Here is a 25,929-nt window from a genome sequence, read left to right on the forward strand (position 1 = left end):
GAGGATCATGGCTGATGAAAAAGAATCCATCATGGCCCTGAGTGTCAAGAAGTAGAGAAATGAGACACGCTCTTCAGGGTGGGGGTACCACATCCTCTTGATTGGCAGGACAGGAAATTGGGGCCTGGACCAGTGCAGAAGCCAAGCCAAGAGGGTGCTGGGACTTCTCCAGGGGCTGTGAGCTTGGGGGTAACAGTGGCAGACTGTCTGGATGTAATAAAGTGGAGAAATGGGGATCCCCAAAACTCAGGGCTTTGGACTTCACTCTCACCAGTGGGGGAGGGAAAGGAGCTGTGTGGGGATGAGATATGGAATACTGAGGAGAGTGTGTGAGAAGCATGAAGACGGAAGAATCAGAAGAGAAGGGAGAAGGTAGAGGGGCAACTGCTTGTGGAAAGCAGCCACCATGCTTAGTTGACTTGGGCCAAAAGCTTTGCGAGAGGCAGGGTCAGAAATGGCGTGAAGGAGGAGCTCCCAAGTCCCAAAGTCATGAGTTCCGGTGCACCTTTTGTTTGGAAAGGCAGAGGCAGTGGCAGACACACAGTGTTTTATTTTTTTAAAGAATTTCAAAAAAAAAAAAAAGATTTATTCATTTATGCATACAAAATTGGGGTACAGGCCAGAGGTACAGGGGGTGGTGAGAGGATTCACCAGAGACAGAGTGGCAGATCTACTGAGATATACTGCTGACGGAAGCAGCGGGCAGGTCAGGAGAGGCCTGCTAACCATGTGGGTCAGCTCCTTGGCCAGGGGTCAAACTTGTGCTGCAGTGGCTGCATTAATTGCATAGTGCTATGCTTTAACCCTTTGCACCACCAGGGAGGGCCCCGCACAGTGGGTTTTAGAAGCCTTCTGGTCTGTGTTGACAGGGGCAAGTTGATAAGTGAGGTCACTGAACAGGTTGGAGTCCAGCAGAGTCCAGTGTGGGTGGACAGGCCCGTATGGATGACTCTTTGAGCCCTGCGAGAGCAGGAGGGCAAAGTCCAGGAGGTGGTATGGTATGGCAGGACCGACAATGGCATCTTATATCACACTCAGGGTAGTGGACATGGTCCATGATGTGTTTTTATACCACATGACTCCTAATGTTGGGCTAAGAGTATGTCCTGAATGAACTCTATCCACTGATGTTTTATGGACTCTACTCCTACCTCCATGCCAAAGAGAACCCAGGCACTGAGGAGTTCAACTCCCATCATGCCATGAATCTTCCATGACTCTTGACTTCTTGAAGGGACAATTGCTGGGAACTAAGGGTGAGGCTAAGCAGCCGTGCCTGGTATAAAACCAATACATGTGTGCTCCTGCAGGGGGCTCAATTTCGCCTGCCTTTAGCATGCACCTGGGGTCCCAGCTCAGACAGTCTTATTGGTAAGAATCAATGAAATCTCGCCCTCCACTTCCCCCCTCTTTCTGTGTGTCCCACCTCTTTTAGTCTTTTAGTTTTCTTTGAATATAAGTCTTTTACTAACCTTGATGTGTGTGCCTGCCCTTGGGTCTTGTTCTGAGTTTTTTTAAAGCATTTGGATGAGGACTCACACTTGGGCCATCCCACTTCTCTTTGGGGTTGCCCTGTAACAATAACAGCCTCATAGGGGGCTCACTTCATGAATAAGTGATTGATTCCCACTTCATAGACGGCTGAAGGGATGTTTAAGGGTAATTTCGACTCTGCCATGATTTGTAAGCTGACGAAGGGGCAAATCTGTGTTGAGCATGGCTTTGCCAATGGCTCAGCAAGCGTGTTGGGAAAGGTTTGGTGTGGAGGACTGGAAAGAATGGACCTCTCTCCAGAGACCCAGTACCGCCATCTTTATCCTAAAAGAAGCCAAGTTACCTCCTGGGATAGCCCCTGTTTCTCAGTTGGAGATGTTTTGGGCCCTGCCTTCTGAAAAAATCCGTAATCCACTTCTTATCATCTTCAGTTCCATGTGGGTCTGAGCCACCATTGCCACTCACTGGAACAATCCAGAGATCCTCTTTGCTTCTTTCTCTGTCTTCACTCTTTCCCTCCATACTACTTGGCTCACCTCATGGCAGCCATTGTATTTCTGTGAAGAGTCTGCTTAAAACCCTCCAGCAGTTCCATTCTCCTCAGAACAAAATCCAAATGACATGCAAGACTCTGAAAGTTTTGCTGCCCCATCTTTGGATCATCTTTCCCCGCTCCCCACATTTTTCACTCTACTCTACCTTCTTGCTCTTGAACACATACCTCTGTGCCTTTGCCCTCGCTCCCCCCTCTACTGGAAACACTGTCTGCAGAACTCAGTATGATATATTCAAACAGTATTCAATTTCTACCCAAATGTCACCTTATTAGAAAAAAAAATTACCACCAGATCCTACCCAGCTGTCCTCACCCCTATTACTTGCCTTTTATCTTTTCTCACCACTGGACATATCATATACTTAGACATACTTTGCCTTTATCTCACTGCCTGAAATTAAGACAAGATCTTCTATTCTCTGTCATATCCCTAATATCTAGAAAAGGACCTGGCTTGTAGTAGGTACTCAATAAATATCGAATAAATGTGTAGTTTAGAACAGACAAGCAGAGGAGAGACTCAGTCATCTCTGCCCCTACACTGGGTCCTTCCTTTCCACTGTGCTCCTTGATTTCCTTATGTCACTGACTTGCAGGTCACTTAGCCACCCTAGCTAAGTGATGCCCTCACAGCCTCACGAGCTTTCTGCTTTCTGCGTGCCTGATCCTTCCTGCCAGTTACATGCATCCTTTAAGTTGGCGTCATGCTGTGTGGGACCTAGGCATATCCTGGCTCCTCAGACTCCCAGGCCTTAAACTTGCTAGACAGGCCTCCTCTGCACACTGTTACCACCTGTGCCACTATTGAAGGCACCCAAGGACTCACTCAGCAAGCACTGCTAGGAGTTGTGGGGGGTGGGGGGATTTGGGATACAAGCCACCTGAGCCTCCCCAGGCAGAAGCTAATTCAGGACTCTGAGCTCTAGAAGGAAGTGCTTCTGCCTCATGAGCAGGTCCAGTGTTGGGATGGAGATGACTCCATGGGGAATATACGAGGCAAAGACCCACTCCTGAGTGCGAAGAGAGCCTGGAGGGAATCAAACACTGCAGAACTGGTCAGCAAGAGGCCCAGGGATGGAAGTGAGTCTGATGAATGGGACTTGGGGGCTTAGAAACTCTGTTCCTGGGGTAGTGACTGGGCCTGAGGCACCCAAAGGGAACTTGGCAATCAAATCAGTGGCCCACACAGAGGAAGCAGGTGGCGTTGAGTGGCCACGACTGCTGTGGTGTGCACCATGGGCAGAGAGGGGAACTGAGTAGCTGTAGATCAGGTGACCTGTATCAAGGAGCAGAGACAACTGTTAAGTAAAGTTTTGACCACTTGACAGGGCACTCTGCATGCATTTTTTTCCACAACAACCCTATACAATTTACAGGATGATTTCCATTTTAAAAACAGGCAAATTAAAACCCAGATTTGAAATGACTTGTCCAGCATCAGAGTGAAGAAACAGCCAGTCAGGAATATGAATCTGACTCCTGGTCCATAGCTCTTTCTACAAATATGGACTGAACACACACTGTAGAGCATGCACCATGTAACTCATGCTTTGCATCGCTGTCTCATTTGATTATTAGGAGAGCCTTAGGAGGTAGGTATCATGGTTGCCATTTATAACTCATAACTGGGTAAAGGACTTACACAGCTAGTGCAAAATGAGATTTAATTTTAAAAGGAAGGGGGGGAGGAAGGAAAGAAAAAAGAAAGTGAATACAGATCGTCAACTCTTAGAAGGCTTGGAAAGAGACACACACCGTGGGAATCTAAATGCTAAGCTATCGAGATTGGAAGCAAAGAGGACATTAGGCATATCTATGGGATGCATGAACAGGACTCCACATTCCCTCAGGCCCCATGGGGCTGTCCAGAGAGGTAAGGGCCAGCTTCCTGGGCATGTGAGTTGAGCATTCCCACAAGGACCCATGCTCAAAGAGGCCCTGGATATGGCTGAATACCTGGCTGCTGCCACCTTGAAATCAATCTGTAACAAGAGCCTTGCATTGTAATTTAGTACTGGGCCCTGCAAATTATGTGGCTGATTCTACTGGGATCCTATATGTGGAACCAATGGCTTCCTCCATGCTTCTGGGTGTCTGCTCTTTGCCCTCAAAGTCCACCCTGTACATGGCTCCTGAGAGTCCTCTCTAAGGCAGGACTCTGGTGCTGCCTTTCCTCTCCTCAAAGTCCTTCCAGGTTTCCCTATTGCTCATTGTTTCATCATAAAAAACTCAGCTCCAGAGCCTTCTACAAAAGCCTTTATTTTCTCAGGACTCTTTCACATAGATCCTTTTCTTCTGGACCCCAACGTAGGCCCACTCGCTTCAAGTGCCTGCCTGGGTCCTACCTGGACCTTATCATGTTGCTAAACTTCAATGTCTGCAGGCCAGGGCGGGACCCCCAGAGCCCAGGGAGCAAGTTCTCCTTTCTGCCAGCACACCAGCTTCCCAAGGGCAGGCTTTGGTCTGTTTCACTCACTGTGATCCCAGCACCCAGAACAGGGCCCCGCACACAGTAGGTACTTAAGCAATGGCTGAATATAAGACTAAATGAATTCAAGGCTCTCCTCAATCTGGCTTTTAGCGTGCCCCAGGCCTGACACCTGCATGTTTCTGCTCAATAGTACAATTTTTATGCCCCACCCATATACTGTGATGGGCCCACAACCCAGAATGTCTGTTCTAATATTGTGGTCTTCAAATTTGAGCCATGTTCAATATCCAGTTTAAAATGCCACTTCGTCAGTGAAGGCTTCCCTGAAAGTCATGGCTGGCCGCACCATGGTTACTAAGACATCTCTCAAGGCAGCCCTCACTTTTTGTGATGTAGCAGGAGCAGCCAGACTTGGGATAAAGTCTTCTTGCTGCCACTTAACTGTGTGATCTTGGCTGAGCAGCTTCAGTGAGCCCAACTGAAAATGACATTACCTCATGAATTGTACTATGAATGAAATGAAACATTCTAGCTCCAAGTGTGTTCAATACCAATAATGCTGCTATTATTCCTGACAAAGACAATCATCAGCTGTGAGAGCTGACTGTCAGAGCGCTTCCTTTTTTTTTATTTAAGATTTATTTATTTATTCGTACAGAACTGGGGTACAGGCCAGAGATGCAGAGGGTGAGAGGATTCACCAGAGACAGAGCGGGGTACAGAACAGGCAGATCAATGAAGCACACTGCTGAGGGGAGCAGCAGGCGGGCCAGGAGAGGTCTGCCTCGCCATGTGGATCTCCTCCAGGGCAGGCGGGGATCGAACTCATGCTGTAGTGTCTTAAGCTTCTTAGTGCAGTGCTTTAACCTGCTGAGCCACCAGGGAGGGCCCAGAGCGCTTCTTAATGCTACCTGCTATCAGGGAATACTGGCTTTACTCTCCCCATTTTACAGGTGGAGAAGCAGGTTTGGGGCGGTTCATTGCCGCACAGGTAGCAAGTAGCAAGGGCAGGACAGAGGAGCCAGGCAGCGAGGCCCAGCTCCCCGGGCTTCCTCTGCAGCGCCCCTGGCCCCACTGGCCCTGGCAGGCAGCAGTTTCTGCTCAGGAGATCCCAGAAGCCCAGCCCCATGGGGGCTGCATTTGTTCCAAGTTAGGGTCGTTTTGTTTTGAGATGCAAATCATTTGTAATCAGAGGGTCAGAGCACAGTAGACTCTTCTCTTTCTCCAAACCAAGCCTTAGGTCAGCGGGCCCAGGGGATCTTATTTTCCTCTTTCTCAGTCCCTGAGGAAGTGAGGCTATAACCTGGACTCCATGTAGTCTAACTAAAAGCAAACAAGGGCTACTTCAAGGCTAACAATCTGGCCATCCACACCCTCCCAATTCGCTGCCTCTCTGCCCTCCTTCCTGCACCGAGTTACCCCAGGGAGAACCTTAAGGGTTGTCATGAGACTCTCCTGTAAGTCTCTAAACAAAATGAATTGAAACCTGATTTTAACTCAAATATTAAAGAAAACCATATCATTCTTTACTTTGTGGGGTAAGGGCAGGGGTACCCAGAACGTCCCCAGAGAACCAGGGGCACACAGGTGACATGGATAATGAAGAAAATTCTTCTGGATTATGAACCTCCCAACCAGCTCAGATGGGCTGGGGACTACAGTGCCCAAGCCACCCTGCCCAGGCATTAGTCCCTCAGTGTCATTCATTAGTCACCACGCTTCATTCCCACTGAACAGCAGATGACCTAGCTGACCTAGGGCTTGGTTTGGAGAAAGAGAAGAGTCTACTATGCTCTGACCCTCTGATTACAAATGATTTGCATCTCAAAACAAAACGACCCTAACTTGGAACAAATGCAGCCCCCATGGGGCTGGGCTTCTGGGATCTCCTGAGCAGAAACTGCTGCCTGCCAGGGCCAGTGGGGCCAGGGGTGCTGCAGAGGAAGCCCGGGGAGCTGGGCCTCGCTGCCTGGCTCCTCTGTCCTACCCTTGCTACTTGCTACCTGTGCGGCAATGAACCGCCCCAAACCTGCTTCTCCACCTGTAAAATGGGAGAGTAAAGCCAGTATTCCCTGATAGCAGGTAGCATAAGAAGTGCTCTATCTGCTCTCACAGCTGATGGCTGTCTTTGTTAGGAAAGTCATTCTCAAAGTGGGATCGGGAAGCAAAGCTCTTTTCTCTCTGGGTGAAGAGAAGGTGAAGAGACCCAGAATCAAATGTCATTTGGCTCAGAAGTCCCTGTTCCTCAGAGTTGCATTCTGTGTGTTGTTCCAGTTTATGGCTGGCTACAAGAGGGGTTCACGGAAGATCTGGGAAGCAGAAACGCAGCCATTGCCCCCTAGGGGCTGATGCAGTCTCTGTTGATGCCACATACACTGTGACCCCCCTCCCCAGACTTACCTTGCTGGCTGAGGACGGAGTGGGTTCTGGTTCTGCAGCCCGGACAGACCTCATTCTACTGCAGCTCTTTTGGAGTGTCTGTGTGTCCCGGGCCAGGAGAGGGCATGGCCCTGTGGTGGAGGTCCCCACACTACCAAGATGAGTTAAGGAGAGGCCGAAATGCTTTCTTTCTCACCTCGTGTACAGTTTTCCCTCCTGGCTGCCTCCCCTGCTCACCTGATGCAGCCAGATGCAGAGAGCACAACCTCCCCGAGTCAGAAGGTAAAATAGACATAGGCTTCTTCAGCCAATACCCAAATGGTGGGAATTCTACCCCCCTAATAGATTACCCACATGGTATTGCTTCCCTGATCAAACCCTGAGAGATGTGTGTAAATGTCATGTTATTAGTATTATGAGATTGGGAGTTTCCAAGGCTGGGATCAGGTTTTTGTCATGCATATATTAAGGGGCTGACAAGTTGCCGTCATTTGCCTTCGTGGTCTTTGCAGAATAGCAGGAAATCCAATCAAGGCTCTGGACAACTGCCTAGTGCTTGTTGTGACCCTGGAGAGGGCAGGATGAACAGGCGAATGTTGCTAGATTCAGCTTCCCAACCCAAGTGGACAGAACACTAGCAGGTAAACAATGACTAATGCAAAGATAGTAAGAACTTGTGCTTGTTAACCACATTGCCTATGCCACATCGTTGGATCCTTATGCTAGCTTCTGAGGCAGGTAGAAAATATGAAACTCAGTGACATTAAGTAACTTACCCAAGTGTTCACAAGGACTCCAATGGAGAGCTCAGGCTCCAGAGCTCTTATGGAGTTATAGCTGCCGCCCCAGGGAAAGGCAAACTGCCCCAATACTGCTGTGTGTAGCGGCACAGAGGCTGCTGAGGCAGAGATGTGAGCGGGAGACAAGAACCAAGGAAGTTTTCTGGTGTAATTGCGGGATCTGAACTGAGAGAATTCCCCTTCTCCCTCCTGTCCCATCTACCATTGAGTTCTACAGATGTTTCATTAGCATTAGCATTAACCATTTCTTTCAATCTTTGCCCATGTTAGACTTCAAGCCTTGCCCATCTCTGGCCTGGACCCTTAACCCAGCTCTTCCCCTGCCCTGTTGGCTTCCAGCTTTACTATTCAAATCATATTGGCCTTAAGATCTGCCTTCCTCAAACTCAGTTCTTATATAAGATGCTTTCATTCAAGATCGCACCATGCCCCCACCACCTGTGAGGCCCCATGGGATGACATTATAACATTAAGACTGAGCCATTCGTGAAGTTGCTGATATTAAGTCATTTTTTTTTTCCTTACAAAAATGGCAAATGCCTCTTGTTCTTCTAATATTTATATTAACAGTCATAGTTATCAAGCCCATATATTGTATTAAGATTAGACACGTGCTTCCAAGCCCATCATTCCCACAAGTTACTGACTTCTTTGGGCCTTTCTGTCTTACACTGTTTACCTTGGCATGTTTTTCTCTGTATCTCAGGCACACACCCTTTTGGTACCTCTCAGTGTTTCCCACTCTGTCTCTGTCTACCTCCCCCACACCAATGTCTCTTTTTCCATCTCTGTCTATATGACTCTTTTTGCTATCTTTATTGCTCCATCTCTAAGTCTTTATTGGCTTTCTTATGTGTTATTATTTGTTTCCTCTCCATTGTCATGCCATCTTCACCTTCTCTGTATTTGCATTTTTCTTCCACTCTCTATACGTGTCTGTTTGCCCTTCTTCCTCCCCTCACATGCGTGTGTGTCTTCAGACTTGTTTCCTGACCTCCCAGGACGCTAGCGTACATGAAGCCCACCTGAAGCTGGAATGCAGGCCTCCCTGCCAGGGAGTTGGGAAGACAGAACAGACGGGAGCGAGCATCTGGCCCAGGGGACCAGGTCCATCCTGAGCCCAGGGCACTCTTGTAAAGGTAGTTCCAGAAGCTTATGGTCTGCTCTGGGGCTATAGTCTCATCCTGCCTGGAGCTAGCAAGGCAATTGGTACAAGTGGCAATTGCCCAGATGTAAAACCCAGCTGTGCAAATTAACCCAAGGCCTGTAAGAAATTAGACTGGATCTAAAAGAGATCAGGCTGTGGAAAAGGAAAAATGTTAGTTAAAAGAAAAAATTCCTCCTCCCACCTCCAGGTCAGAGATCACAGAAGAGAATCCTCAAGCCATGAGGGACTTCAAGGGGCCATCTGGCAGGGCCACACCTCAAAACAGGTCAGACCCCAACCAGCCTAGACAGTCTGTCTTTCTATCTTTCAAGAACACACGCAGAGATTTTTCAGCATCTGCCTCCAGTATCTTGTTCTGGGAATAAATCCCTGCCATGTGAAAAAGTCTGAGGGAGAGCCTAGACCACTGGACTCACTCATACTGGGATCAAAGCCCAGATCGCATACCCCTTCCAGTCTTCTACATGCGGTACCACCGTGCAAACAGATGCTCAAATCCCGGACAACCTGCTTTTTTATTTTCCACTTATGCCCCATCCAGTTCATCGACAAATCTGACAGCCCTAGATCCCAGCTGCATTTCCAGCCCAGCCCTCACACAGAAGAACAGTGACCATGGGCCAGGCCCCTTCATGCCTGTCTGGATGACTGGATTACTCCTCACTGGTCTACCTGCCCCCCTCTGCTTTCTCGGGTCCATGCTCCACAGAAGATGGAAAGATATTTTAGTGTCATATCATTCACACCATGTCATTCTGCTGCTGAAAAACCCCTCTCTGGATTCCCATCACACTAAACCCCAAGTATTTAGTGTGGGTAACAAAACCCACATCATCTAACTGTGTCTCCCCTTCCCCCACCTACTCCCCTCTAGACACTGCTTCCTTGCTGTTCCTTTACCAGACCAAGCTCATTCCTTCCTTGGGGTCTGCCTTTGCATTCCCACTTCTTAGGCTGTTCTCTACCCCCGCCCCCTACCCCCACCATTGTCACAAGTTACCCCCTTCCTTTATTCTTATCTCTATTCAAACTTCACCTCCTCCAAGAGGCCTGCTCTGATCACCTTAGCTAAAACAGCCACTTCCTCAGCTTTAACTCCCAAAGCACTGTCTAATCTACAGCCCTTTATTTTTCCATCAAAGTACTTATTCCACTTGGCATTATATTTTATATTTATTTAATAACCAGATGCCTCAATCACTATTAACACAATGCCTAGAATAGTGCCAAGCACTTGGTAAGTACCCATTGGTGGTTGAATGGAGGGTTGAAATCCTGTTATATGCTATGTGACTTTGGGCAACTTACTTAACTTCTGGGTTTTCATTTCCTCATTTCATTACCCATGAGTGGCTGTGAAGAATAAGGGAGATAAAAAATATAATGATCATAGTGACTGGCACTAGAAATAACTGATTATTAAAATAGTTCCGCAGTTTTCACCTGATTTTTTAACTTCTGTTCTCAGCAGAAGCAGAAAGCATTTACTTTCCTGTCTCTAAGTTGAATAACCCAAATCCCCTTCATTTTTGTGAATTTAAACTTGGTGGTACAGGAAGCTGGGGATGAGTGGGAGTGGTGGTAAAGAAAGAAACATGGCACCAGGCTACTAGCTTCTTGGAATTCACCCCGGGCAGGAGTGAGTCATAGACTTCAAATCAACTCTTCAATATGCTAAAGGCACTACAGGAAACCATGGACACAAAACTAAAGGAAATCAAGAAACCAATGTATGAGGGAGAATATCAATAAAGAGATAGAAGTTATTAAAAAAAACAAATAGAAATTATAGAACTGTATAATATAATAACTAACACGAGTGTAACATCACAGGTCTCCCCTTTCCTTTACGTGAAGGGTCATATGATAGGTGGTCTGTGTCTCTGAGTTTGAAGTATAAATCCCATGAAGTTTCAGGAGGAGGCATTTCATTGCTATTGAGCAGCTTTGGAATCAGATAGACCTGGGGTCCAATCCTCATTCCGCTGTGTAACTTTGAGCAGGAGCTTAGCCTCCCTGATCTAAGTGATAGTTATCCTCCTAGCTGCCAACAGTAAAAAATGGGATTGCATTCAAAATCACTTAGGCCAGTGCCTGGTGTATGGTCAAGGCTCCCTAAATGGTAGCGATTATTGCAAGCATTATCGTGAGCTCATCCATCCCTGTCTCCAGGCAGCTCTGCATTCCAACCATTCTCCAGAGGTTTGGATCAAATCCTTTAAATCATCCCACCCTCCCACCTAGGAAACTACCCCAGACTCAGTCTAGCTCCAGCACCTAGGGATTTCGACCTGCACAGAAGAAAGGGGCTCCAGTTTCCTGATGTGACCCGACACACTCACCCCACTTACTGGTACCTGCAGGCAAGAAGCAAAGACCTGAGCGATAACATCAAAATGGCAGGCCAGCTTTAAGCACCCACCTCTCCATAGGTATCTAAAAATCACACGAAACTGTCAGTAAGAACTTTGCCAGAATGCCAAAAAAAAGTCAAAGGGATACAGAAGCCAAGCCAATGTTGAATTGAGAAAAGGGCAAAATGCTCCTGGCAACCAGAACTGTCCAAACACCTGTCGAAAGGGAGATGAAGAAACAGAGATTTCAGTGATGACAAATAATATGGAATATGATTTTTGCCAGAGTAATTTGAAAACATCACTAAACAGATGGTGAATCTGTCCTGCAACAACCAACAACAGCAAACCCTGGGGCAGGGGGAGAATCTGATTTCCAGAGTTACAACATTAAAGTATTCAGATGTCCAGTATTCTACAAAAATAACAAACATGCACAAAGAAACAGGAAAGTATACACCATTCAAAGGGCAAAAATATTAGGAAGAAAAAGACATTGCACTTACTGGACAAAGACTTCAAATCAACCACCTTAAGTATGCTTAGAGGACTAACAGAAAACATGGGCACAGAACTAAAAGGAAATAGGGATATGAAATGTAAACAAAATTAGAATATAAATGCAGAGGCAGAAATTATAAAAATAAATGTGCTATTAATTCAGACCCTGAAAAATAGGGTCATTGAAAGGTAAAACTCACTGAAAAGTTGGTCATGGTTCAATAACAGATTTACACTGGCAGAAGAGTAAGTCAGTGAACTTGAAAACAGGACAATTCAAAATATCCCATCTGAGGAACAGAAAGCAAAAAGAAAAAAAAGAAAAAGAAAAAGGCAACAGCCTGAGGCCTGTGGGATAGCACAAGGCAAAACAACACACACACTATGGGGTCCTTCAGTTAAAAAGAACAATGAAGAAGGGACAGAGACAATGTCTGAAGAAACAATGACTAAAAATGTGTCAAACTTGATGAAAAAAAAAAAACAAGCTTATAAACATTCAAGAAGGTCCTTTAAGTCCAAATTTTTGAAGGCCTAAGATAAAAAAACTTGAAAGCAGCAAAAGAGAAGTGACTCATAACATATAACACAGCCTCAATAAGAATATTTGTAATTTTTCATGAGAAATAAGGGAGACCAGAAGGCCATGAGATAATATATTCCAATAGGATGCTAATAACAATTGTTTTTTATTATTTCTTGTCTTCTGCTGGCTTTTGGGTGATGCTAATAACAATTGTATACAACATGTTAGATAATCTGAAGTGTGGTAAATATAGCAATGTTAGCCTTAAACTTTATGAATTTATGTACCTGTCTTAACTTTAATAGATTGATTTTAAGAATAATAAATGTTATAATCTCAGCTGAAGGTTAATACGACCCCAAACTGTTCTTAGAAAAAAAGATGATAATAATCTCTCAGCTCAGTTCATGTGCTGATGTTATCCCACTGCTTGCTCGTAATGTATAAAGTAAACTGCTGAGAGAAGAACAGGAAGATTTGCACCCAAATCTGATTCCCGTGTCTTCTTCCCGCCCACTCCCCTTTTCTCCCTTTTAGGAATCTCTGCTTGCTGAAGCTGCTCCCACCTTAAGACCCTGCCTATTCTGCCCTCTGACAATCTGTGATTGGGGCCGGTCCCAAAGGAAATTGGCAAATACCTGGAGATGCACAAATTACCACAACCAACTGAAAGAGAATAATACTAATAAAAAATCTCAGCAGACTTCTAATAAGTCAAAAGCCTCTCAACAAAGAAATTCACAGGACTACAGGACTACATAGATTCACTGGTGAATCTTACCAAACATTTAAAGAAGTTTTTTTTTTTTAAACCAATATTACTTAAATTTCTCCAGAAAATTAAAGAGAAGAAAATATTTCCCAACTCATTCTAGGAAGCCAGCATTATTCTGATGCCAAAAACAGATAAAGACATCACAAGAAAAGAGAACTACAGACTAATAATAGGCCTGATAAATATATATGTATGCATATATATATGCAAAAGCCCTCAACAAAATGTTAGCAAACTAAGTCTGACAAAACTTTTTTGATAAAAAGATTATATACCATATTCAAGAGAGATTTACCTTAAAAATACAAATGGTGGTACAATGTAAGAAAATCAATCAATATAATACACCATGTTAGTAGAATGAAGTAAAATAAAAAGATAATTTCAATCAATGCAGAGACCACAAAATCCAACACCTTTTTAGAACAAGAACATTAGAAAACTGGGCAAGCACGGAAACTGTCCCATCATGATAAAGCTAAAAATGACAAATTCACAACTAATAACATAGTTAATGGTGCATATTGAAATCTGTCCCTCTAATATCAGGAGTGTGATAAAGGCACCCACTTTCACCACTGCTCTTCTATATTGTGCTAAAAATTCTAACCATAGCAATAAGACAAGAAAAAAAAAGAGGCATTTAAATTTGAAAGAGAAAAGTAAAACTAACTCTATTCATAGGTAACATGATTCTACACAGAGAAAATTCCAAAGAATTCACACAAAACACTGCTGGAGTCAGTAATCAAATTCAGCAATGATGCAATGTACAATTTTAACACACTAGATTGTTTCTACATACCAGCAATGACCAATCTGAAAAAGAAGTTAGGAAAAAAATTACATTCACAATAGCATCCAAAAAAATAAAATACCTAGGAATAAATTTTACCAGGAAAGTGGGAAATTTAAACATTGAAAATTACAAAACATTGCTAAAGGAAATGAAAGAAAACAAGAATAAATGAGAACCTATCCTCTGTTTCTGAATTAGAAAACTAATACTGTATCAATTAAATGTTGACACTATTCAAAGCAATCTACATATTCAGCCCATTATCAAATTTCAGTGAGTTTTTTTGTTGTTGTTGCTAAAAAAAGAAGTTGGAGATTCACCACTTCCCAATTTCAAAACTCACGCTAAAGCAATGGTCATCTTGGGACTGGAGTCACAGCAAGTCAGACTGGGCAAGGACTCCAGGCTCCTAGGCCCTTGGGGTAATTCTTTCCCTCAAGGGGACCTCCAAGTGCCTCTTCACCCTTTCACTCCTGTGATGAGCTGGCCACAGCCTAGTTTCCAAGTGATGACATCTACTGCACTATGCTTTTACAAGGAAATAGTGACGTGGCAGCAGAGGTCTCAAAACAGCAAGCTGGCCCTCATTTGGCAAGGTGGGAGAGAAGGGAGGGCTCTGTGGAGCTTTGCCCTCCTGCACTAGAGATGACCCTTAGAAAGCAAACCCTGTTTTGGAGTCTACCCAACTCCATTTCACAGATGGGAAGACTGATGCAGGGAAGACTGATGCAGGGGAGACTCACAGGGAAGGGAGTCACTACGAGTCACAGAAGTGAGTGAGTTATAGGCCTACAACATGGGAGACATCTTAAGGGCACTCTAGCTGTCCTGTCATACCCCCAAACCTAATTTTGACATGATCTCAACAGCATTCCGAAGGACAGGTGATTGTCGGGCTGTGGTTTAAAGACCTTCAAAAGCAGGTGCTTAGTCCCTCCCAACGCAGACTCCTTTTTAGCCAACTGGAGACAAGTGCGGTGATTGCGAATACAGTTCCCCCTATTTAGCAAGTCTTATCTCATGGTATCCCTCCAGTTCTTGCATTCTTCCTCACCCTACTTCCCACTCTCCCTCTTCCTAGTATCTGTTTTTGCCTGTGACTGGGATTTTATTCCAGTAAAGTAGCAAAAATTCTCCTGTGCCCAGGAACTGACTCATGGTTTTCATTCCAAGCCCCCCTTTGTGCAGAGACCATAAATAGAAAACTGTTCAGGGTCCTCAGGGTGTTTGAAGGACCTGAATCCAAGGTGACCTGATTGCAGTATGAACTCATAGCTCCTTACTGAGGCTTGTGAGAAAGTTGTACCAGATTCCCAGAGGGTCTGGAATTTTCAGCAACTCTAGGGTCCACCTTTGCTTGGGAAAAGGTCCCTCCCTGCTCTTCTCCTGCCCCATCTCTGGCAATCTGACAGCCCATTCTCCTGCTCCCCTCCACTCACTTGCCAGCACTTCAGTAACAGGGCACATTGTCTACTGTACTCTAAGCATCTCCACCATTTCCTCTTGAGGATCCCGGAGTGACTGGACTGCTACAGATGTATGGGTTCAGCTCTTGGAGATTCCTGGGAGCCTGCAGGCATGCCTTTTTTGTTCACTATCACCCTCCTGAATCCCTGACCCTATCTACAATATGCACTGGTCATCCCTTGTCTCACCCAATCCTGACATGCCCAGGCTTGGGAAAGACTGAGCAGAGGCTCAAAGTCTCAACTCAGGAAGGCCGTGCTCCTGAGGACCTAGTGATTATCACTGTTGTTATCAATTGGCCCTTCCAGTCTGTACACGTTTGCCAACAGCCGTGAATGTCCACCTCCACCCACGGGCAGCCCACCGTGAACTTGACAGCAGTACCAAGGGGCACCGTGAAACTTGTCCCAGGTCAGTCCAACCAACCTCTGTAACTGGTGGGAGGTGGGGGAAAAGCTGGCCTTTGCCCTCAGTCCAGTCCCCATGCTCATCCTGCTCTGTCTCCTTCATCTCCCTCCTCTGCTCATGGAACTTGCTTATAAATCCTGAAAACCCAAACCCCCATAAATTCTCAATTCATTCTGCAGATATTTCCTGTGTTGGGGTTTTCGGCAGCATCTGCTGGTTTGAAGTTCCCTCTTTATTTGTCCTAGGGGCACCATTACTCTCAACTTTAGCAGTTTTCCTGCTCTGTAGTCCTTGCCAGACTCCATCAGAGGAAGAGAAAATTGGTGAAAGAATAATTATTATTATTGTTATAAATATATATTTCATTTTCCTCTTTCAGCCCCCTCCCCCCTGCCCTGATGAAAATCCCAGGCAGGAGCTGGCAAAGGGATGGCTTCTTCATGGACCCCAGGGCAATGGGTTTTGTGTCGCGGTGGCATCTGCAAAGGGCCACTTTCTGCTATTCTGCCCAATTGCATCATAACCTTGAGCAGCTTTCTTCCCACCAAAAGCTCCAAGCTCAGGTTCCCGAGTCTCCTGGACGGCTCCTTAAGCGAGAAGCAAAATACAACTCCACATGGGACCAGTAGTTGCACTTAATAATTTCTTATCACCTCCTTATAAGGCAGGGGTTTTGAGTCCCATTTTATAGAGGAAGATGCTGAGGCTCGGAGACGAGCAACTGGTGGCTCAAGATGACCCAACTAGCAAGCAGAAGAGCTGGGATTTAAATCTAGGTCTGTCTGGACCCAGAGCTCTTGAGGTGCGCACTCCCTTCCCTCCTTCCAGGTTCCCGAAGGACACCTTTATGCGTCCCAGAGTTTCACAAGTGGAATCAAATTGCCTTGATTGGCTCTTATGTGTTTCAATGATCCACACAGCTATGGAGAGTCTCAGAGTCTGAGACCCTTTGAGATCATCTATTTGAAGGACTCAATCCTGCAGGTGGGGAAACAAGCCCAAAGAGGGCATGTAGCTGGCACACAGTAAACTGGTGGTTTTCTTCACAAAGTATAAGCCCCTTGAAGACAGGAGCCATGCTTCTGTGGGCCTTTGCACATAACCCTGAACACATTATTCAACACAGATCAATCGATACTGCTACTTGAGTGCTAGTGAATTCTGAGCTTCAGTCATCTTTAACTGTCATAGCAACCCCATGAGGTCCAATTTCTAGATCATTCAGTTATGTCACTGACATTCAGAGAGGGGAAGTGACTTGTCCCAGATCACCCAGTGGATTAGAACTCAGGATCTGACAGGCTTGGTGGGCTGACTCAGGACGATGTGTCACATAGCCATTCTAACAACAAGATGGAGCAGGGCAGCTAACAGTTACTGAATGAACACTATGTATGAAGGACTATGCTGAGAGTCTTATGTGAGTCATGCAATTTAATCTTTACAACAACTCTAGCAGCCTCATTTTACAGACGAGAAAAAATAGGGCATAGTAAAGCTAAGGGATTTGCCCCAAACCAAAAACCTAGTAAATGGCAGAGTAATATTGATTTGATTCAAGGGGATCTCACCATTTTCTAGGAGATCCGATTTGTCTGTGGATAAGTGATCCTGAAGGGAGTGATTCCATTTAAAAGGAATCTGTTTACTTATCACAGTAAATAGTAAAAAACAAAGTTTATTTGAACTTATCATTAAAAAAATGAAACAAAAATTATGACAAGAATTTTATATTACAAATTTAGACTGAAATTGCAGTTCTGTTCTAGTTCTTTAGGTAAGCAAGGAATGACTCAAGCTTTAGTTGCTTTATGGTGTGATTTTTCAGACAAAATTAAATGCTAGTATGGTATAACATTTTTGCTTTGCTTTCCATAGCACGATCATAAAAAATATCATTATAAAATATATTCAAGGACTTTGGTTTTCTCAAGGATATCTCTCAATAATTTGAGAGTGAAGTCATTATTACTTGAAGACTTTATCTTGTTCTCATCTTTGTTGACCTGCACTTCTTCAAAAGCAACTGATCTAATTCTGCCAGGTTCTCATGTGTTGATGGCTTTTCAGAGATTCTGGCAGTTTTCCAATATCATTTTTATTGACTTCACACACTCCTGAATCTTTTCTAATATTTGCAGTTTCATTTTGCAAACTGATTGGCATTGTATTTGCTCTTTACTCTGATATTTATGACATCCAACAAACAGGAAGACTGATTTAAGTTCTAGTATTAATCTGGGAGGGATGCCAGAGTAATTTTATGATTGGTCAGGTCACTAGTGAATATCTAAATGGTCTCTGGCTTTGCTACCCAACCTTCTATCTGAAGGAACTTGGAAAATGAATACTTGATAATAAAGATTCCTTGTACTTACTCAGCAAGTATTTGGCAGTCAACAAGTAATAGTAATAAGTACAACAGTGTAGGAAAGTACTGGATTTATGTTTCAGTCTTGTCACTGACGAGTGTCTTTCTTAGTTACCTTGTTACTTCATCTCAGTAAGTCTGTCTCCTCTTCAGTAAGATGGGTAACAATGGTGTTTTTAGTGCCCTTCCTTCCACATCAAATGGATATAATAATCCAGTCACATCCTTTCCATGGCCTTTGCTAGTGATCAGTTCAAGAGTGAACATGTGACCAATTGGCCAACTAGATGTGAGGGAAGTCTACCTGGAAACCTCTGGGAATGGTTTCATTCCTGCTAAGGAGGCAAAGAGGGAGCACTTTTTCTTTTCTTCTAACTGATGTCAGACCTGGAAGTGAAGTTCAAAGTTTGGAAATACTGTAGCCATCTCTAGCTATGTGTGTGTTTGTGTGTGTGTGTGGTGGGGTGTTGTGTGTGTGTGTGGGGGGGAGTTGGGTTGGGGAGGGAAGAAACAGGCTTAAGGAAAAACTTTCCTGAGAATGGCAGAACCAAGAGATGAAAAGACCCTAGATCCCTGAGGACAGCGGTGATTCATTCATTTTGCCATGCCTGAAGCCTGCCCTACCTCCTGATATCCTGTTTTTTGAGAAAGAGAAATCTCCTGATTGTTTAAGCCAGTGTGAGTCATGGTTTCTTTTACTTGCAGCTTAAAGCACCTTAATGGACACAAGTACTTATTCACATGGATTTTAGAATTAAATAAGATAATCCCTGTAAAGGGCTTAACACTCAATATGTATTGTTTTTAAGTACTTGGAAATGAAAAAGTGCTTGGTTATTTACTGCTCAAAATGTTGTTTTTTGGGGGATTCTCTCTTAGGGAAGTGACAAAGTAGGCAGTCTACATCCTTCAATACTTTCTCATCATTAGAATTTTGTCCTCTCTGGTGGTGCAGCGGGTTAAAGCATAGGACTAAGAAGCTAAAGCCACTTCAACATGAGTTCAATCCTTCTGCCCCGGAGGTGACCCACATGGCGCAGCAGACCTCTCCTGACTTGCTCACTGCTCCCCTCAGCAGTGTACTTTGTCAGTCAGCCTGTTCTGCACCCCACTCTGTCTCTGGTGAATCTTCTCACTGCCCTGTACCTCTGACCTGTACCCCTGTTCTGTATGAATTCTTAAAAAAAAAAAAAGAATTTTGCTGGAGTTGTGGTAAAGGAAGTGAGCTTTGGTCATGTCTTAGAACCATCAAGGGTAGATGTCCATCTGAAGAAATAATTAATTACTACCTGGTTCTTTTAATAAGTAGCTATGTTAACAGCTTAAACAGACTACCTAAATAAAGAAATGATCAAGTCTTCTGCAATCTATTAACATCCCACTCAGGACCTAGTGCATATCTCTAAGAAGTTGCAGGGTTTTCAAAACATGTCTCATAAGAAAACGTTTACGAAACTGGAGTTTTCCACCTAATTAGAGAGAGCTGAGACCAGAGGAGAGTTCCTTTTCCAGTATTCGTTGTTTTCCTCCAGCCCTCACCCATATATAATATAACCCCAAGTCCTGTTAGGAGACCACCGTGAGGTAGCGATGTCTGAAAGTAAGTATACCTAGTAGGTGCCTGATCTGTCTTAAATGCTCAATAGGTAGAAGCTACTATCTTTTTCAGGCAACATACCAATCCCAGGTGGGCACCAAGTTATTTTCTTGGTACCTTTGAACTTAGTGGTACTGGCAGACATTTTTTCACAAGGAAAATGACCAAGGAGAAGAAACAAGAAATACTGTGCTTTACCAAACTGCATGCAGCATAAAAACAATCTGCTTGGTTTAATTCCAATTTGACCCCAGTGTAAAGGGTGAGCTTGATCAACATTCAAACCCTGTCTTCTGAAGATAGCACCATGCCCTATGACCTGACACACCTGGAGTCACCTGCGCATGGTAATACCCCCCTTCAATTTGGACTCCTTTCTCACACCTGCATGAATGACAACTTGTAGCCCTTCCACTGTGTCACCCTTCACTGTGTCGATGAGACACAGCAAGGTCACAGCTGACAAGGTCTGGGTGAATGCGGTCCTCACACCTCATAGAAGGAGGAAGCCTTGGAAAGCCTTGAAGAGCAATCCTACCTATGGTGATATTGGTGCTTGGACCAGGTTCCCTTTTCTAACTGGCTCTACCATCCTTAGCTGTTGTGGGTGCCAGGGCAAATGGCAAGACCTTGGCTGATGGAAGTCATCTACTCCAGAGTTGCATGGGAGGTTATACCTGTCCCCTTATGGGGAGGGGGCAATAAGTGACTGGAATACAGGAATACAAAGTCCATCCCAAATCCTATGGTATGTTCTGGAACCCTCACATCCACTCTAGGTCAGGTCAAAGCTAAACTTGACCAGACACCAAATCCTTTTTTGGCTACCACTTCCCTCTCCTGCAGTCCTACCTCATTTACAGGCTTTTCCAGAAGGTTTGCCCTCGATTAATCTCATGACCTGAATGCCTGCTTCAGGTTCCACTTCTCAAGATACTGCCCCACAATTGGAATTTGTAGAAACACTCTCTAGAACAAGTCCCCTCTCTACCAAATCTATGTCTTAGAGAAATCCATAGATTCCACTTGTAAAATAGAAATTGCCCTTAATCACACAGCCAGACATGCATGCATCCTGCAACAAGAAGAGCTGTCTTCCTGCACACTGCTACCCAATCTGCATAAATGCACAGCTAGATAGACTGCCCCAGACAATGGTGTCAAAGCACAGCACTCTCCTGAAGACAGTCCACCACAGGGTGGAGAAAGGGTTGCAGAAAGCAGATTTCTCAGGTGATGAAGGAGAGAAATGTTAAGAGCTAGTGTAATCTCCATGGCAAGGGTGACAGTTCCTCAGGCCAAAATCCTCTGTGAGATGCACCTGTTTCTGGTAAATTGATGTTAAATATTGGAGGAATTGAGAGGAAGATTTGATTCAGCAGAAATGGGCCATCCATCCACTTCAGTCTAAACTTTCTTACTCCAAGATGCCCCAGTTCAGTAGGTGGTATCTGCTATCTTTAGAGGGGATCTTATGGGGGAGGGGGGCGTAATGAGAACTCCTTATGGAGTCCGGGACACCCTGTGGCCTTGTCAGGACAAACCAGGATCATGACCAGTCTCTTGTCCCTTCCAGTCACCTGCCAATCTGCATCTCATACACAATAGAACATCATGCAAATTTAGTGTTCAACAATAGGCGGGGTGCTGTGATTGACATTTAGATTAGCCCTAAGAAAGGATTTCCTGACATTAGCAGGTTAGCAGGAAAATGTGCAATGTTACCTAGAATGGTTGGTTAATGTTTTATTCCAAATAATGAAGAAATGAGCAACTTACTTTACAATCATTAGCAAGTTGAATCACAAAATCAATTGGGAAAGAAAAATATTGTTCAAGTGCCTCAACCCAATGTTTTTTAAATGCTTCTCCCTGCCATTTGTTATTGGCCAACTGTCTGGTTAATGTTTGTTTTCTGAGAATGATTCTCCTCTAGGTCCCTGGTGGCCTGGTTTTTCTGCTTTCTCCACACCCCCGCCCCCTTCTCAGCAGTCAGTTTGGTATGGAACTAAGAATAATTCCAGTAAGAGGATTTAGGTGACTTTCTGACTTTATAAGATGTGAGACACTAGGAAAAAGGAGAGGAGGCAGGTTGTGGAATCTCCATGGGGGTAGTCTTAGGAAGCTCTAACCCTCACAGAAGTGTAGATTCATTGTCTGGTGGCTGCAATGAATCCAGTGGCATCTGGTGCCAACTCTAAGACCTTGAGTATTCTCTGCAGTATTGTTTCCAACTGCTCAGTTTGACCCAGTTTGGGGAGCTCACTCTCTCTCAAGGCAGCCATTTTATGACAGGATAGCATCAGAGAAAATCCTTCCTTGTGCTGAGTTCAACTTTACCTCCCTGTAGCTACCCCTCTTATCTTGGTCCTCTGGAGCCACCAGAACTTAACCTACTGCTTGTGTGGTCTGAAGCCTCTGGAGTCAGGTCTCCAGGCCTAACAGCTCCAGTTCCTCCAACTACTTGTGGATGTGAACTCCAAGCTCCTCCGAACCTACTCACTGCCTCGTAGACATGCACCAGTGTGTCCTCAAATTGTGGACCCCAGACCAGGATGCTTATTCCAAAGTGTAGGAGAGAGCAAGGTTCTTTCCTATTTCAATTTTCACTTCCTTATTTGGTGTCTCTTCTTTTTTTTTTTTTTTTTAAGTTTTGTTTATTTATACATTACAGAACTGGGGTACAGGCCAGAGGTGGGGGTGTGTGAGTGGATTCACCAGAGACAGAGTGGGTAGCAGAACAGGCCCACTGACAAAATACACTGCTGAGGGGAACAGTGGTCGAGGGGGGGGGGTCGGATCTGCTGTGGCATGTAGATCATCTCCGGGGCAGGGATAGAAATTGCACTGAAGCAGCTGCAGCTGTGGCTAGTATGCAGCGCTGAACTTTAACCTGCTGCACCACCAGGAAGGGCCTTCTTTTTTCTGTTTTAGATTTTTGCATAGAAGATCTGAGGTATAGGCCAGAGGTAGGAAGGGGGAGGGGACGGTGAGGGGAGTGAGAGGATTCACCAGAGACAGTGGGGAGCAGAACAGGCAGATGGACTAAAATACACTGCTGAGGGGAGCAGCAGGTGAGACAGGAGAGGTCTGCCACGCCATGTGGGTTAGCTCCCCACACCATGTGGGTTAGCTCCCTGGCTCAGGGTCAAACTCAGGCTGGGAGGTGGGCCATTGTGGTGGTAGCACTGAGATTTAACCCATAGGCTGCCAAGGAGGCCCCTCATTTGGTGTCTTTACTGCTGTCGGTACAGTCCAATTTCACAGTCCCTCTCAAGTGGCTATTTGTACCTGGTGCCTCCTCTCACTGCTTAGAAGGGCTTTTCCTGCTGGGGAGGCTAACACACCACAATCAGCTCATGGAACCTGCTCTGAGCCTGGACTCTGCTTCTTCTCGCCGGCCCTGACTTTTCTCCTCCTGTACTACCTCCCTCTGCCTCTGTTTGAGTCTTTGCTGTCTCCATTCATAGGTCTCTCCATCTCTTGGCTCTGTGCTGGATATAGTTGTGTGACCTTGGGTGAGTCTAGCTGTCTGAACCTCTTTCCTTGTCTTAAATGAGGATTGGAAGGGTACCTGCCTCGTACTGTTTTCATGGGAAATGAATCAGATAATAGACAGGAAATGCCTGATACATGGCAAAAATTCAGCTCTCTTCCCCCTTCCTTGTTTCTTGGTCTCAAGGCCTGGCTAACAGCTGGGGGCATCTCTAGGCCTATGTGTGAAGAGGAAGCCAAAGGGTGGAATAACAGGACAGTTACCAGATGGCCCAGATTTCCGGGGATGAGCCTCATTTAAAAAATTCATTCTGTGATCAGATGATGCCTTAGACAATCCGTACAGATTTTTTTTTTTTTGAGTTGGAAAAGCATGGTCACTAGAGATAATGACAATCTATAATAGCACTGACACCCTATCTTGGACCAGTAGACCTGAGATGGCAGGACTTGGTTTCTGGTCCAGAAAAATGTCTCCATGCTGTGTGGTAGAATCAGGCAGCGATCTCATAGTGAAAAGACAACACAGATGGAAGAAAATCAAGGTCTTCTCTCCAGCTCTAGGATTCAGCCTAAGCTCTCTTTCCACACACCTGGCCCCTTTTCTACTGTAGGCTAGTCTTGGGTTAAGGAGGGAAGGCCTGTATCACGTAAAGGGCTGGGTGTTTCTCAAAGAGGTGGAACCCTAGGGGAAGTAGCTTGAGCCAGTCCTCTCCCAGCTATATTTGAGTCCTCTGCTTCTTCCTGATGACTCTGGCCTTTCTCTCCTTGCACTGCTTCCCTCTGTCTGTCCGAGTATCTGTCTCTATTTATAGGTCTCCCCCGGTCTGGTGGACTGTGTGCCAAATATTGGGTAGGTCCCTGGGCAGTTATCATGTTCACTGTCCAGGGGGGCCTTTGGACGAGAGTTGGGAGTCTAATAATCAGGGAATTCTTGCTTATCACAAACTTGCCGTGTGACCTCAGGTAAATCACTTTTTCTCAAAGTCTCGGTATCCCCATATGTAAAATAGAAGGTTTGGACTAACTGGCCTCTGAAGTTCGTTCCAGATACAAAGTTCCATGATTACAGCATGAGCGTGTGCAGTCTCTGTACATTTTTGCTTTTCTCTTTCTCTGGCTCACTGTCCTGCTCCCTCCTCCTCCTCTCCTCAGTGCCTACATTCCCACTCTCACCCCCCACCCCAAGATCTGTCCAGTAACCACGTTTCAGTTGTTCTCTCTTGACTTTAGCCATGGCTTAGGACACATTTTCTGAAAGTACCGACTTGCTAAGGAGCTGGGTGCTTTGGGCTCTTCGGCCTGGCCACTCTGTACAGCAGCCCCAAGTGTACCAACCCTGCCAAATTCAGGCCAGAGGTGGGGGCTGGGCAAGCTTAACAGGCAAGACTAGGCCATTTCCTGCGGTCCTCTGCTGCCACCTGTCGTTAGTCTGGAATGACATCACTCTAGAGGCTGCCTGGACCCTCGGGGGGCTGAGAAGGCTGCTCCCGCCAACAGGAACCCATTACATGCAGTGTCCTGCCAGGCCTGATTTAAAGCTCATCCTGTAATCTGTCTTGCACCCCCCTCTGGGCCTGTCTCCGGTTTCCTTGCCTGTGAAATGAATGAAAGTTGTCTTCAGCTCTGGCAGAGAAAGGTTGAGGAGTGAAGGCCCAAGGGACACCTGACTTTGCATCCTGCCCTTGCCGGTGGCTTGGTGGGTCACCTGGGCTGAATCCTTTCCCTTCTTTGGAGCCTGTGCGAGACATGGGTGAAAGAAAAAAGGCTAGATCCCTGTCTACTTCGGGCAAGCAACACATGACTAACAAGCTGGAAATGGACATACTCACCGTGTCTACAAATGCATGTCCAGGCCACAAGTCCACCTCGGCAGCCAAGCTTTCCATTCATACAGCCACTTACTCACTTACTCACCCATTCATCCTGCCAAACAAGCAGGGGCTGTGGGAACTAGCACTCACTTGGAATTGGCTGGAAATCGGGAGCCCTGGCTTGTCTGCTTAGCTTTGCCACTGGCTTCCTAATCTGGACAAGCCCATGCCTTTCTCTAACCTCAGGTCTTGCCTCTGTGATGCAGGGGTTGGGATAAACCGGGGATGTCTCAATCCCCTCCCCCATTCTGCCAGTCTAGGCTGATGACTCTGAGTGCAGGTGTCCTGCCAAACACGCTGCATGGCAGAGAAGACACGCCCTTACTCAGGAGACCAGGAGTATTGCGCCTTGTCCCCCCAGACTCCCTCCACCCACCCTTTCCACCTCTGGCTGGCCTTTGCAAAACCAGGCAACAAGTAGGCCCTTGCTGATTTTCTTTTTCCTTGCTCCAGGTCACTGTTCTGTTGCCAACTGCCAGGTCACATGACTGTAGCAAGGACTAGACATTATCTAGCTGTGCCCACTTGGAGATCAGTGGCTTCTGGCATCAAGTTCTTCAGACTTCCTCCTGGCAATGCCAGCCCAAGTCCCTGGAGGAGGCACAGCCTGGAGCTGGCCCAAGTCAAACCCAGTCTCCCAAATTCCTGCTCATCAGCTTTGAGGCCATTGAAGCCACTGCTGCCTAGCAAATGGCAGCTGAAAGCCAGGACTTCTTGGGGTGCAAAGAAACCCAGCCCAGGGGCTGATGGCCCTGCTTCTAGAAACACTCTGCTGAGGCCGGGGTCCTGAGCCAGTTGTGGCCTCTTGCCTGGCTGTGATGCCACTGGCAAGGTGCCATGCACAGAACTGCAGCCAGGTTGCAGCCTCTCAAGAGGCGCTGCCTGGTACTGTCTGGGAGTTGCTCCTCATATCCCCGCCCCTTCAAGCCCCCCC

General features: G+C 45.7%; 1 pseudogene; it reads left to right on the top strand.

The window, feature by feature from the left end:
• The first annotated feature begins 1,015 nt into the window (after window positions 1-1,015).
• Window positions 1,016-25,929, top strand: part of LOC101635946 — a 124,844-nt pseudogene continuing 99,930 nt past the window's right edge.

This window comes from Condylura cristata, unplaced genomic scaffold (assembly GCF_000260355.1).
Source record: "Condylura cristata isolate star-nosed mole 26May11 unplaced genomic scaffold, ConCri1.0 scaffold00043, whole genome shotgun sequence".
NCBI classification, from domain to species: domain Eukaryota; kingdom Metazoa; phylum Chordata; class Mammalia; order Eulipotyphla; family Talpidae; genus Condylura; species Condylura cristata.